Genomic DNA, 15620 nt, shown 5'->3' on the forward strand with positions numbered 1-15620 from the left:
CTAAGGGGGCATTTTTTACTGGCACATTATGGCAGGCACTATAGGGGAGAGCGGCACTATGGGGCATTATTTGGGGGCACTATGGGGGAGTGGAGCACTATTGGGGCATATGGTGGCACTAAGAAGGGGAATTTTTTTACTGGCACATTGTGGGGGAGAGGAGCACTATAGGGGCATCTGCTGGGGGTACTAAGGGGCATTTTTTTTACTGGCATATTATGGGGGACACTATGGGGAAGGGGGAGAGGAGCAGTATGAGTGCATTTACTGCGGGCACTATATAGGGGTATTTTATACTGGCATACATTATGGGGACATTAGCTCAACTGCGGGCACTAAGCGGGGGTATTTCATGTACTGTCATATTATAGGGAAAATTTGTACTACTAGGGGGTATTATGGGGAGCTTTACTACTACTGGGGGGCTATGAGGAACATGATTACTAGGGCACTATAGGGGCATTATTACTACTAAGTGTGCTCTGGCAGAGAATTATTTCTATTGGTGGGATTTTGGGGGGCACTGTTACTTTGGGGGCACCCTGGCACAGTATCAGCTTAGCACAATTATTTTTGGAGGACATTATCTTTATACTATTAGTGTCTGGGCGCAGTTATTTTTTAGAGCACTGTGCCAATAATTGTTTAAGGGGTCACTATCTGTGTGGTAGCAGTATTCCCAGGGGGACTGTTTCTGCAGTATAGTATTGGGGGTGGCAGGAAACTAATGTCTGTTTCTCAATCTCTGCAGAGACGGGAGATGGCAGAAAAATCATCATGGCGGTCTGGTCTGAATGGAGAAGATGAGGAAAGAGAACGTCTACAACAAAGGTGACATCACTGGATGTAAGAGGTAGGGGGCGCTATGTAGGAGAGGAGATGCTCCGGCTCCTCCCCCTGCCATTTGCAGAAGGAGGATTCAGAGCTGGGTGAGGACGGCCAAAGGGGGCAGCAGGCCACGGGCGGGTGACAGATGGTGGGTGGAACCACAGGCCTTGAGCAGGATCTGGGGAGGGAGGAGAGCGGAGGAGCTTCCTGGCTGTAGCTTGTTGTATAAGCAGGCAGTGCAGCCAGGAAGACCCTCCCCTCCGTATGATGTGTAGAGACAGGCCTCAACTATAGAATGTCAGCTGTAAAGTGTGTGTTGGGAGTGGCCTATTATATGTCGGAGGGGCTTTTAATAATGGGCGGGGCTAAAATGGGCCACTTGGGGGCGTGGCTTGCTCATGGCTGAATAGGACGTGCGTCGCTGCAGCTCTCCCGCCACTCGCATTATTACAGCTATTTTCCGGCTATTAAAACTGCCATAACCCGCTCAAGATGGGCAGAAAAACCGCAAAGAACACTGCTGAGACCGATCAGCCAGGAGACGGTACCGGAATCCAGAAATTCTTCGGTTCCCAGCAGTCTATGACGGGACAGCAAGGTACTCCCAAGATGGCCGCCGTCTCCTCCACGCCGCTCCCAGACCGCGGCGCCCGCTCGGCTCCCTCAGACACAGACTCCAGGAGCCCTTCCTCATGTGTCTCCGATATTGGCTGGGACTTACAAGCGCAGCTGCGTGCGCTGCCTACAAAAGAGGACTTAGCCCACTCAGTTTCCAGACTTGAGCAGACATATAAAACGGAGATGGAGGGTCTGAAGGAAGAAATTATTCATCTGGGTAATCGGGTGGAGGCCTCTGAGAAAACACAGGAGGCAGTGTTTGAACACCTTGCAGACCACCAACAAGTGCTCTCTGCGCACTCCTCACAGATCTCCCAAATTTTATCCCATATCGATGATATCGACAACCGCCACCGGCGGAATAATCTCCGAATAAGGGGACTTGCGGAGTCCGTCGCGCCGTCTGACTTGGAAGCTACTGTCCAGGCGCTATTCAGCTCTCTGCTGCAGAGGTCAGAGGATACCCCCATTGAGCTAGATCGAGTGCATAGGGCTCTAGGGCCTAGATCTGCAGACCCCAACAGACCGCGTGACATCGTATGCCGCGTACACTTCTTTAAAATCAAGGAGGACATTATGAGGGCTGCACGGCAATCTGAGGATTTATCCTACCAGGGGTCTCAAATTCAGATTCTCCCTGATCTGTCGAGAAGGACACTCCAGCTACGCAGAGCGGTCCGCCCTGTCCTTGCCCTGCTAAGGGAGAAAGACATAATATACCGCTGGGGCTTCCCATTTCAACTCCACGCCAAGAAGGACGGCAAGATGGCGACATTCCGGGACATCGAGGACCTCCCTAAATTCTTAGAGACTTTTTCGCTACCCAGGGTCTCCCTCCCGGATTGGCCGGTGATGCCATCCCCTGCACCGCTGCCAGATAGAGTGCAGTGGACGCAAGTTTCTCCGCGCTCATCGAAAACGAGAAAGTCGCCGTGAGAAGATCATCATATTATGTCTGTATTGGACTCTAACGTGCCCACTTTCCGTGTGGGTCTCTTGCAACCGTTTTGCTTTGATTGTGGTTTAAGTATTCGGTTCCTACCCCTAGGTCAAGGCTTGGAGTCACTAGCCTTTATTCCCTTGCGGGTGTTTTGTGTAGTTTTTAGTTCTTTACGGCTCTGCCCTTACCCCTGACTCCACTGGTTGGACTGGTTTAGGGGCAGTCCCACGTTTACCAAATAGCTCTTTATCCGTTATGCCTCAATATTCAGTGGTGGGAGGATGCTGGCTCACCCTGGGCTTTCATTGCTCCTATCTCTACAGAGTGGCTGACGATTTCCCTGAGATGTCACTACCTCAGGCTGAACGCCACAGGTTTCTGTTTTTTATGTTAATTGTGTGTCCTTGTTCTGTCTACCCTGTCTCGTCTGGTCCCCCCTCTCGTTCTTCCCTCCCCCTGTTCATTCCTGACACACTTGCATATAGCCTCTTAATATGTGCTATTCTATATGGCACCTATTAGAATCAGCTCTTACAATGTGAACGGTCTCAACGAACCAGCCAAGCGTAACCAAATTCTCTATAGCATGCATAAACAAAAGGTCTTAATAGCTCTGCTACAGGAGACTCATTTCAAATCTGGACATGTGCCTTCCTGCAAAAATAGGTACTACACGACCTGGTCGCATTGCACACACCCGGAGTCAAAATCTCGGGGAGTGTCCATTGCCATACACAAATCTGTACCATGTGAAATACTGGACACGGTTTCTGACAGCTTGGGTCGGTTTCTTTTCATTAAAGTCTCCTTAGCCTCGAAACTCTTTATAATTGCTAATGTTTACTTTCCCAATACAGGACACCTCCGCTTTGCCTCTAGGATGTTCTCTGCACTGACCGACTTCGCTGATGGCTTGCCGATCGTCTTGGGCGGGGATATAAACTTCCCCCTGGATGTCTCCCTGGATACCTCCTCCGGTAGGTCCTCTGTTTCCCCTGGGGTGGCCCGTGGTTTTAAGAGACATCTCCGATCCCTCAGACTAATAGATACTTGGCGCATCTTATTTCCCACCACAAAGGATTTCACATTTTTCTCCGCCTCTCATAACACGTATCACCGCTTAGACTACATATTCATTTCCCACTCGTTACTGGACTCACACCCAGCTGCGGGCGTTGAACCTGCCTTATTTTCGGATCATTCCCTGATTTGGGTGGCCTTAGACATTGGCGTTGCCTCTAGATCGCTTGGTTCCTGGAAACTTAATGATAACATACTTAGAGATCCTGTCTGTGCTGCTGACATTAAATCCGCCATCTCTGATTTCGCCCTGAATCATGTAAATGATCCTTCTAGCCCGACTGTTCAATGGGAGGCCCTAAAATGTGTGATTAGAGGCAGATGTATTCTTCATGCTTCTAGACTTAAGAAGATTAGAGCTGGGGAGATCAAAACATTATTGTTGAAATTGGCGGGTCTGGAGCAGAAACATAAGGGGTCATTGTCCAGTGAGGCCTTCCAAGAGCTCTGCGAGACCCGTACAGCTCTCCGCAAGATAATTGATCAAAAATATTTGGGTGCTAGGGATAAGTTGCAGAAACTTTTCTACGGCCACGGGGATAAAAGTGGTAGATTGCTAGCGAGAATGTTACGGCCCAAAACGAACGCCTCATATATTCCGGCTCTGAATCGCAGATCGGGGGGACGTATTCACGCAACTGGGGACATTCTCCAGGAGTTCCGCTCTTATTACGAGGAATTATATAACCTGAGAGGGAAGTTTGCAGATACTTCCAATGACACCAAACTCAAAAAGATTAGGGATTACATGGCTGGCTTACTCGGCCCTAAATTGTCCTCTGAGCATAGAGAGGAACTAGAGGGCGAAATAACGGAACAGGAGGTCCACAGGACGATCAAAGGTTTAATAGTTGGCAAGAGCCCGGGCCCAGACGGCTTTACGCCTCGTTTTTACAAACAATTCCAGGAAGTAATAACCCCTCCTTTCACAACTATGTGTAACTCCCTAGCTGCTGGTTCGTCTTTCCCTCCCCAGGCACTAATGGCCCATATATGCGTTATACCGAAACCGGGGAAAGACCCGTTTCTTTGTAGTAACTATCGCCCTATATCCCTGATCAACATTGATGTGAAGATTTACGCAAAAATCCTCGCGGACAGAATGAAACCGTTCATTTCATCTCTGATCCATGTGGATCAGGCGGGCTTTGTCCCGGGGAGGGAAACGCGCGATAACACCATTCGTTCTATGGCCATCATTAACAGAGCTAACAGATTGGGATCACCTCTGTGTCTCTTATCGATCGACGCAGAGAAAGCGTTTGATCGCGTAGACTGGTCCTTTCTGCACGAATCCTTGAAGGCGTTTGGGTTTGGCCCTGGCATGATTGATAGAATTTTAGCACTTTACCGCGACCCTAGTGCGCAGGTCCGAGCTAATGGATCTCTATCGACTCCTTTCCGTATCCATAATGGCACCAGACAAGGGTGCCCCCTTTCCCCTCTGTTGTACATTATGGTCATGGAATTTTTAGCTAGAGCTCTCAGGGCTAATGAGTCTATTAAAGGCCTTAAGATGGGCGACCTGGAGTCGAAAATAGCCATATATGCTGATGACCTCCTTATCTACTGCACAGACCCGCTAATTGGTTTCCCAAATATATTAAGAGAGTTCTCGTCCTTCGGAGACCTCAGTAATTTTAAAGTTAATCTCCATAAGTCGGAGGTCCTTAATATCACCTTACCCCAAGACCTGGTTAACAATTTACAAGCCTCTTTTCCGTTCCGGTGGGCACGTCGCCATATAGCTTACCTAGGTACGTTCATTCCATCTAATTTGACGGATTTATTCCCCCTGAACTTTACTCCCCTTATTGAGGACATTAAAAAAGACTTAAAAAGCTGGAAAGGGCTACCACTATCCTGGTTTGGTAGGATACACACGCTCAAAATGAATATTCTCCCTCGCATTCTGTACCTCTTCCGCACTATCCCCATACCTCTTCCGAACTCTTTCTTCAGAACCCTTAGGTCTATGTTCCTTAAATTTATCTGGGCGGGCTCCTCTCCTAGGATAGGGATGAGATTTTTGGTGAGATCTAGATTAAGGGGGGGCGTGGGGGCCCCGGATTTACCAAATTACCATAAAGCGTCCATCCTCTCATATATACTGGATTGGTTTCACAATGGACATTCTAAGAGGTGGGTCCAGTTTGAGAAGCATGAGGTTGGGTTCTCAACCCATAGCCTGCTCTGGATCTCTAGATCTAAAAGGCCCCCTCGCCTCCCCCTCTTGACCTCGGGTGTTCTGAAGATTTGGGACACTATCGCAATACCACTGGGTCTCACACAATCACCGAGCCCCCTAATCCCCCTTTTTAATAATCCTGATTTCCCTATGGGTTTGAAGAGTAAGTCATTTTTGGGGTTGGAACTTGCAAGTAATCCTACTCTACTCTCAGTTATGGAGAAGGGATCTATACGGCCGCTGTCCTCCTTTACGGAGAGCATGTCGCCAGGGGCGTGGTTGCAGCACAATAGCATTAAGAACTACTTATCCTCTTTAGGGCCCAAGTCAGCTCTGGCTAGGGATCTCACCTCGTTTGAATCACTGTGCACTCAAACATCCCCTCCTACACATTTAGTGTCTCTGACCTACGGGCTACTCCAGGGGAGAGATGACACCATCTCCTCCTTACCCTTTGTAAGGGTGTGGGAGAGAGAATTGGGGAAGACTTTCTCTGCTGACCAGTGGGAGAAGGCATTTGAGCTTTCTTACAAGTCTTCTATCAGTTGCGGTCTCCAGGAGAAGAATTTTAAAGTGTTGTCTAGATGGTATAGGACCCCGGCCGTGCTGCACTCTTTCTTTCCCACATGCCCCAACACTTGTTGGAGGTGTGGTAGTGAAGAGGGTAATATGTCCCACATTTGGTGGTTTTGCAATAGGATTACACCTTTCTGGGAGGCCATTAATGACCTCTATGATCTGGTTTGCGGTAGCTCTACTAGGTGGACGCCAGAGGGTGCCTTACTCTCCATGTTTCCCGGCTCTACTTCCACCCTGAGAAAAGGCCTGTTACGATTTTTTGTTCAGGCAGCCCGCCTGGTTATACCTAGATTCTGGAAATCCACCTCTCCCCCTCTCCTTAGGGACTGGCTTATTACCTTTGAGAAAATTTATAGAATGGAGGAACTTTGGGCGGAGGACTCAGGCAATTCCGTCAAATTCCTAAAGATCTGGACTCCCTGGATTTTGTTTAAGGGATCTAACGAATTTACCAACTGGCTGAATAGGGATGAGGCCAGTCCCTGAGGAGATGTTGGCCCCCTCTCTAGTCTCCATTACCCTATTCCCTTTTTCAGGCTACCATTCACACCTGAAATGGGTATAGGTCTACTGACTGGTTCGCTTCAATTGTATTTTATTATTCTGACTTTTGTTTCTCTACATCTATGGTCAGGATCTATCTCCCCCTTCCCCCCCCCCATGTTCTTTTGTGTATGTCCTGTCTATGTCATTTGTCTGCCTGCGATTGTATGCTACAGAGCGTTTACTTTACAGCGTCCGTCAACCAGACTGTGTTGTGCCACTTGACTGTAAAGAATGACCACTGGTTTGAACCCTTATATGCTCCCTGAAGTTCTCTGTATCTTTAAACATTGGAGTGTATATTTCTATTTGTTCACAGCTTCGACTTGTCATCAAGCTGTTAATGTTTCTTGATGTAATGTTCTTTCATAACTCTTTTGAATAAAAGAAATTGAACAATAAAATGGGCCACTTGACTGGATTTGCCCCCCAGGACTAAGGCTGCCAGCCCTCCCCTGGTTGAGCTTCAGCTAGTGGACAGATGGCCTTAAGTTCTCCTGCAAAATGTCTTGATAAACTTGGGAATTCATTTTTCCTTCGATGATAGCAATCCGTCCAGGCCCTGACGCAGCAAAACAGCCTCAAACCATGATGCCCCCACCACCATACTTCACAGTTGGGATGAGGTTTTGATGTTGGTGTGCTGTGCCTCTTTTTCTCCACACATAGTGTTGTGTGTTTCTTCCAAACAACTCAACTTTGGTTTCATCTGTCCACAGAATATTTTGCCAGTACTGCTGTGGAACATTCAGGTGCTCTTGTGCAAACTGTAAACGTGCAGCAATGTTTTTTGGAACAGCAGTGGCTTCCTCTGTGGTATCCTCCCATGAAATCCATTCTTGTTTAGTGTTTTACGTATCATAGATTCGCTAACAGGAATGTTAGCATATGCCAGAGACTTTTGTAAGTCTTTAGCTGACACTCTAGGATTCTTCTTCACCTCATTGAGCAGTCTGCGCTGTGCTCTTGCAGTCATCTTTACAGGATGGCCACTCCTAGGGAGAGTTGCATCAGTGCTGAACTTTCTCCATTTATAGACGATTTGTCTTACCGTGGATTGATGAACAGCAAGGCTTTTGGAGATACTTTTATAACCCTTTCCAACTTTATGCAAGTCAACAATTCTTAATCGTAGGTCTTCTGAGAGCTCTTTTGTGCGAGGCATCATTCACATCAGGCAATGCTTCTTGTGAAAAGCAAACCCAGAACTGGTGTGTGTTTTTTTTTATAGGGCAGGGCAGCTGTAACCAACACCTCCAATCTCATCTCATTGATTGGACTCCAGTTGTCCAGTGTCATTAGTTAGGGGTTCACATACATTTTCCACCTGCACTGTGAATGTTTACATGGTGTGTTCAATAAAAACATGGTAAAATTTAATTCTTTGTGTGTTATTAGTTTAAGCAGACTGTGATTGTCTATTGTTGTGACTTAGATGAAGATCAGATTACATTTTATGACCAATTTGTGCAGAAATCCATATCATTCCAAAGGGTTCACATACTTTTTCTTGCAACTGTATATATATATATATATATATACATATATATATATATATACACACACAGTATATATATATATATGTATTTTTTATTTTTACAAATCATAAAATCCTGCAGTTTTTGCACTAGCCACTAGATCTAATGATATCTGAAGACTTACTGTTCACTGCAGATTACTTTTCAGGAGTCATGTTATTATAATCACAGACAGGATTACAATAACATGTATCACATAGATATAATCGTGTGCCATGTCAAATACCATACGTTGGTATAGTGGTATAGCTTTGGCACCAGCAGCTGCTCCACAATTTTGTTAATTCTGTACAAGAGATCACCATTGATAGCAAAATGTGGAGATTGTTGGTCAGCTTTTGGTTCCTGTGGTACACCATTTATTACTGTAACACTTTATGAGTATTTAACAGAGTAGGTTTTCTCAATTGTGGTTTGCCAAAATTATCTCTAGACATCTCTAGATTGGGCACATTTTGACCAGCCGTAGGAGTGTGTTCATCCCAAGACCTGCAAAGAAAAAGTGTAATCATCATCATTGTCCGCTTTTTTAATATTGATGACCTATCCTCATGGGCGACAATCATGACCCCCACCGATCAGCTATTTGAAGAGAAGGCTGTGCTCGTCCGAGCGCTGCTTCCCTTCATTCTTTACCTGCTGTCTGTTGACATTGCAGTTAGTGAGCAGTGTAGTTACACCTAAGCCGACCCATTCAATCATATGGAGTTCTATTCTATTTGAGTGTATAGGAAGGAGCCGTCCCACTCAAGCGAATGGGACAGCGGAGCTGTAATTACACCTGCTCATGAGGATAGCTCCTCAATATTAAAAAAGTGTACAACCCCTTTAACGCCACGTTTTCATCATTTAAAGTGGAAGTCATGGGTTCTGCAGGAGTCTCTTCACTTAGAGAATAAGAGTTTTCCCTTCTAGACAGCTACCTGAACAAAGGGAAATCACGACCCAATATGACATCATGCATGAGCCTTTTTGCCACTACAACTTCATAGGTCACAGTTCTAGCTGGAGTATCAAATTTAGCAAGGGCCACAGAGTAAATCTTGTATCGTCATGGATGCACATCACACTCATGTTGTTCTGGCACATACTGTGGTCCCCAGTTACAAAACTGGCATATACCAAGGTTACCAGGCTACTCGATGTAAAGCAACACCTGGACGTTCAATACATGAGGCATATTTGTGGCTCAGTCTCTAGTCCTGGTGAAGCCATGCAAAAAGGTTCCGCAAACCTCATGTCATGAAAGGGTTGGAAACAGTGCAGCTCTGTGCTCCCCGCACCCCTATCCCTGCCTACTTGCATGATATGTCCTAAGTGACAACCCACAACTGGATCGCAGTCCCTTCTTAGGTAAGTGCAAGGGCCTAAACAAAAAATGCATGACACAGCAAATGAAGCTGACTAGAGTCACATTTCATTGGCTCAGAGGTAAGCGGGCAATGGACAGCTACATGTCCCAACTCATGGCGCCTCCAGCACTGGAATAACCCTGGTCTTCTTGGCAGAGACTAATTCTTAGGATTAGCTGGTGACTTTGGACCACCATCACTCTTTTGCTCATACCCAACCTCCAGAACATTGTCCTTTCTACGAGCCCTTTTCCACACCTCTCCAATAGTTGGAACTCTCTCACCAGATGCAGTCGTCGGTCTGGGGCTACTAGCAGATGATGGAAAATCATGGAAGTAGTCCTCTGTCAACAGGAGCCATTCCACCAGGTTGACAAGCTGGTCAGCAGTCTTAGAGTCTCCACGCCCGACCCAACATTGCAAATCTGCAGGAAGGGCCCGAAAGTAACAGTCAACCACCAACTTTTTTACAATCTTATAGATTGTAAGCTCTTGCGAGCAGGGTCCTCTACCTCTCTGTACCACTCCTTTACCCCTCTGTTAATAGGTTCTTGTTTATTGTATTGTTATATTTATGTAACTCGGGCTGGATGTAAAGAACCATGGAATTGATGGAATAAATAATAATCTGGTCTGGTGTAGAGGAGTCTGGTTCCAGCCATTTTCTCACCAGGTGGACTAGGTGATACATCTGGGTCCTGGCAGGTGCATCTGGGTCCAAGTTAGATGGGCAGGTGCATATTATAGGCCAGGAAAAAAAAAAACGGTACATGCCATTCCATTAAAATCCAGCGCATGAAATAACTAAAAATTTCTTAGCAAACTGTGCTTTGCTGAAGCAACACAGCTTTCTGGATTCTTTTTGCCTCACCCATGTGAGCATTCTAGGTGAGATATACACCTCCTCCAGTACGTTACCATACACAGTTTACATATACTGTATAAATATCACAGGATCTACCATTGACAATAGGTGATAGTCACAACTTATCTACTCTCTGCATCCCCCTTCCTTCTTCCCTGTATAATGACCACTGTACAGGTCACTGACCATGTCAACAAAACTCTCCCATAGACATCAGTGAGGTCAGGTCCAGACTATGGGTCTATGGCACATGGTGGCTGCTGTAAAGCATATCTCTAAATACTGTTAACAACAGCTCAGGCAAAATGGCTGCCCCCATAATAATGTTCAAAAAATAGACATGTACAGAAAAATTAAAACAGATTAGAAAAAAATCCAACATCAGCCACTGAGGGAGAGTCAGGAATACCTCCATACACATTAGATAGTCACTTAGTCGCACTAATATCAGCAGGTTTGGCTGTGACTTGCCCAATGTGAATGGCCACCTTTACAGGTAATGGAACACAAATAATTACCAGTACTGTTACCCTAAGTGAAGTAGTATCAAGAAACGACCTTAGATAGGAACAATGCTCTGGCAGATGTATCTCAGAAAACAGAGTACATATGACATGGCTGAATGAGGGAAATTCTTGAAAACATAACAAAACCGTTGCTTAGTTTCCTACATAGAAGTTGATTTCAAAGAGGAACCTTAGTACTGAGATTGCAATAGAATTGATTTCCTAATGCAAAGTTAGGAAACTTTCCAGAGTACTCATATGATGTGAAGTTTTAAATGCAACTAATTTCAGTTTTTATACTTAAAAATGATATCACTGCAGTATGTGTGGTGACTCTCATCATGAGCTGTCTTACAGTGGCATGCAAAAGTTTAGGCACCCCTGGTCAAAATTACTGTCACTGTGACCAATTAAGCAAGGTGAAGATGAAATGATCTCCAAAAGACATAACGTTAAAGATGACACATTCCCTTTGTATTTTAAGCAAAGACAATTTTTTTTATATTCATATTTTATATTTTCAAAATAACTAAAAAGGAAAAGTACCTGAAGCAAAACATTGGGCACCCTGCATGGTTAGTACCTAGTAGAACCCCTTTTGGCAAGTATCACAGCTTGTAAACGTTTTTCAATTCTTGTTTGAAGACTTTACATCCATTCTTCCTGTTCTTCTTCCATGCACTGCTCTTTTGAGATCTATCCAGGGATTTTCTATGGAGTTCAAATCAGGGGACCATGGGGGCCATGGTAAAACCTTCAGCTTGCGCCTTTTGAGGTAATCTATTGTCGATTATCCATTTGTAGAAGCCATCCTCAGTTGGTGTTATGTTTGCTGGAATTTCATTGAATCCATTCTTCCCTCTACCAGTGAAATCATCCATTGGCTGCAACACAACCCCAAACATACCTTGCTCATTGTGGCCAAAGAGTTCTATTTTAACCTTATCAGTTCACAGACTTGTTTCCAAAATGCTTCAGACTTGTTTAGGCTACTTTCACACTTGCGGCAGACTGATCCGGCAAGCAGTTCCGTCGCCGGAACTGCCTGCCGGTTCCGGCAAAACGTATGTCAACTGATGGCATTAGTAAGACTGATCAGGATCCTGATCAGTCTTAAAAATGCCTGATCAGTCAGAAAAATGCATTGAAATGCCGGATCCATCTTTCCGGTGTCATCCGGCAAAACTGATCCGGCATTTATTTTTTTCACCTTTTTTTCAGTCTGCGCAGACCAGAAGGACGGGTCCGGCATTCCGTTATTTGGAATACCAAATCCGGCACTAATACATTCCTATGGAAAAAAATGCCGGATCCGGCATTCAGGCAAGTTTTCAGTTTTTTTTCGCCGGAGATAAAACCGTAGCATGCTGCGGTTTAATCTTTTTCCTGATCAGTCAAAATGACTGAACTGAAGACATCCTGATGCATCCTGAATGGATTACTCTCCATTCAGAATGCATGGGGATATACCTGATCAGTTCTTTTCTGGTATTAAGCCCTTTTGACAGAACTTAGTGGCGGAAAAGAAAAACGCTAGTGTGAAAGTACCCTTAGTTGTTCTATTGCAAACTTCTGACTTGCTGAACAGTAGAACAATGTCCCACAACTCTGAGTCTGCTAAATCTTCCTGAAGGTCTTTTGCAGTCAAGCGGGGCTCTGCTGTCTCTGAAATTTTTCTTGGTCTTCCAGACCTTCTCTTGAACTCCACTGTTCCTGTTAACTACCATTTTTTTTATTACATTATGAACTGAGGAAATGGCAACCTGAAAACACTTTGCTATCTTCTTATAGTCTTATTTTGCTTTGTGAGCCTCAACCATTTTTATTTTCAAAGTGTTAGGCAGCTACTTAGAAGAACCCATGGCTGCTGCTTTTTGGGACAAGGTTAGAGGAGTCTGGGTATTTATAAAGCTTTGAAATTTGCATCACCTGGCTTTCCTAACGATTATCGTGAACAAGCCTTAACCCTAACAAGCTATTTAAGGGCTAAGACAGTCAAAGTTATTTGACTGCTCAAATCTCCTTTTGCAAGGTACCCCCGCCCCCTAAAATTGTACACCAACCAAAATAATACACTGATGTTGCTTAAAATGTTGAAAAGTGTGTTTCATCTTTAACTCTTTAACTTTATGCTTTTTGGAGATAATTTCCTCTTCAACTTGCTTAATTGTTCACAATAACAATAACTTTGACCAGGGGTGCCCAAACTTTTGCATTCCACTGTATGTTCACCACAAAGATAGTGAATGCTGTTTGTGTTCTAAGCATCCTTTATTAAACTGACAACCACAGGTCTTCCGGAACAGACTCCTGGAGTTACCTGCCACAGATGTTAACCTACCCTTAGGGAATTGCATTATCAGCCATTTCCCCAATAGATATGGTTACCAAGTGAGCACTGAGGGTCATTTACGAAAAACTTGTTGCCCAAGCATTTTTAGTGCTGCGTTTGATTCTTGGGAGTGGCAGGGGCTGGATGGGGGCCGGGACATTGGCCCTGAAAAATTTACCAATGTTTATGCCTGGAAACAGGCGTACATGTTGGTGAAAAACTACTCCAGCCAGGAGCACTGACTCTTGAAGTTGCACCTAATTAATGATGAGGCAAAAACCCCATCATATATTTTATGTGCATCTTCTGACAGCAAAGCCGATGCAAAAGGGAAGTAAAAGACTGGGTAAATGACGGTCTGTGCTACAGATGCTGTCAGCACAAATGGTTTAATCACCTGTCAAAGGGTTCCAACATTGCTCAGTGCTCCTTATTAAGAATACAGGAGTCATAATCAGCAGTTCTGTTACTGCTGACTGAAGCAATTTCCTGGTTCAGTTTGAATGGATCAGGGGCCATTTTTTCCTCTAATGTTTGTGGCTGCAAGTGTTTGAGGTTTGATAAAAAAAAATAATGATACCTTTGTGGTTATACAGATATAGTATGATTGATTAATTGTAAGTTTTAGTGGATATATAAAATATATTCTGCCACAGTATGCATTTAAAGGGTTACCCTATGATTAATGTAAAAAAAGTAAAATCAGACATCATATAGGACACGACAACCTCTTTTTATAACAAAGCTAGAACCAGTCCTGTACCTTGCTTGGATCCAGAGATCTCCCCATTCATTGCTCCAGTTGGTCAGCTTAGGGGGCATGTCCCTTCTCAGGGGTGTGTCCTTTCAGCTGCAGCTGGTTGCAGTTGAAGGATGGAACTGGGGCATGTGCTTCTGTCTCAGTGAACCCTATTTTCCTCCCTACCCATAGTGGTACTTTCAGTATATTACATAGTGCTATTAGTGTGGGTTACATACCAGCACATGAGATATTAGTTTATATTGTTACTTGTTTGGGGTTGGAGATTGGGATACAGTTTACTTGCATACATATATGGACCACCCAGTCCACTCTTTCTTTCTTTCTTTCTCTGTGTGCTTACTATTGTCATTTTAGCATATGTATTTTAATATATTGCTAATGAATTTCTAAAGTATTGGTCATTGTATGATTTAGTTCCTGTGTATGTTCTTTTCATTTTTTTTTTTGCTAGTCCGATTTATATATACACAGGCCTTATTAATATATCTGGAGAATCTCTTATGCTTTATGTGATTAAAAAAAAATGGACAAATGCGTGTCTAACGAATAAGGTACATGATACATTTTCTGCTACTAGCCAGCTAACACCAGGTCAGGACCACCATAAATGGAACCCGTCACCATGAAAGTGCAGTGTAAGCTACAGGCAGCATGTTATAGAACAGGAGGAGCTGAGCAGACTGATATATAGTCTTATAGGAAAAGCTTCAGTATAAGGGTCCATTCACACGTCCGCAAATGGGTCCGCATCAGTTCCGCAATATTGGTAACGGGTGCAGGCCCATTAATTCTCAATGAGGCAGAACGGGATGCGGAGAGCACACTATGTGCTATCCCCATCCGCATTTCTGGAGCGCGGCCCCGAACTTCTGGGCTTCGGCTCCGAACTTCCGGGACGCAGCTCCACAAAAAAATAGAACATGTCCTATTCTTGTCCACAATTGCGGACAAGAATAGGCAGTTCTATGGGGGGTGCCGGCCGGGTGTGCGGATCCGCAATACACCACGGACGTGTGAATGGACCCTAACTTGTATTTCATTCATTGATATTCCTGCTCATTCTGAGCTTTGAAGTGAAGCACAGGCCCCTATCAGTGACTGACAACCTTCCCTATATGACTGTGTATACAGAGAGCTGTCAGTCCAAAGCCCAGATGGAGCACCAATATCAATGAATGAAATAGAAGATATAACCACAGTGCAGTTTTTAAAACCACTTGCGAAAAAGAAAAGCGATGCTTGAATTAACATGCAGATTCAACGGGAAAGATCTGCATGTGTTTTTTGCTCGGAATCCGAGGCGTGGAAATAGGAGGTGACATGTTCAGTTTTGGTGCGGATTCCACGACGAGTTACATCCAAATTTCCTACTAAAATGGGTTTATGGGTAGACTAAAAAAAAAGTACCAAAAACTGCATGAAATTTTTAAGCGGATTCTGCTTCTTTTTTTTTTTGACCAGCACAGAAAAAACTGTATTGAAGCAATC

Source organism: Bufo bufo, chromosome 3, assembly GCF_905171765.1.
Source record: "Bufo bufo chromosome 3, aBufBuf1.1, whole genome shotgun sequence".
In the NCBI taxonomy this organism is placed as follows: domain Eukaryota; kingdom Metazoa; phylum Chordata; class Amphibia; order Anura; family Bufonidae; genus Bufo; species Bufo bufo.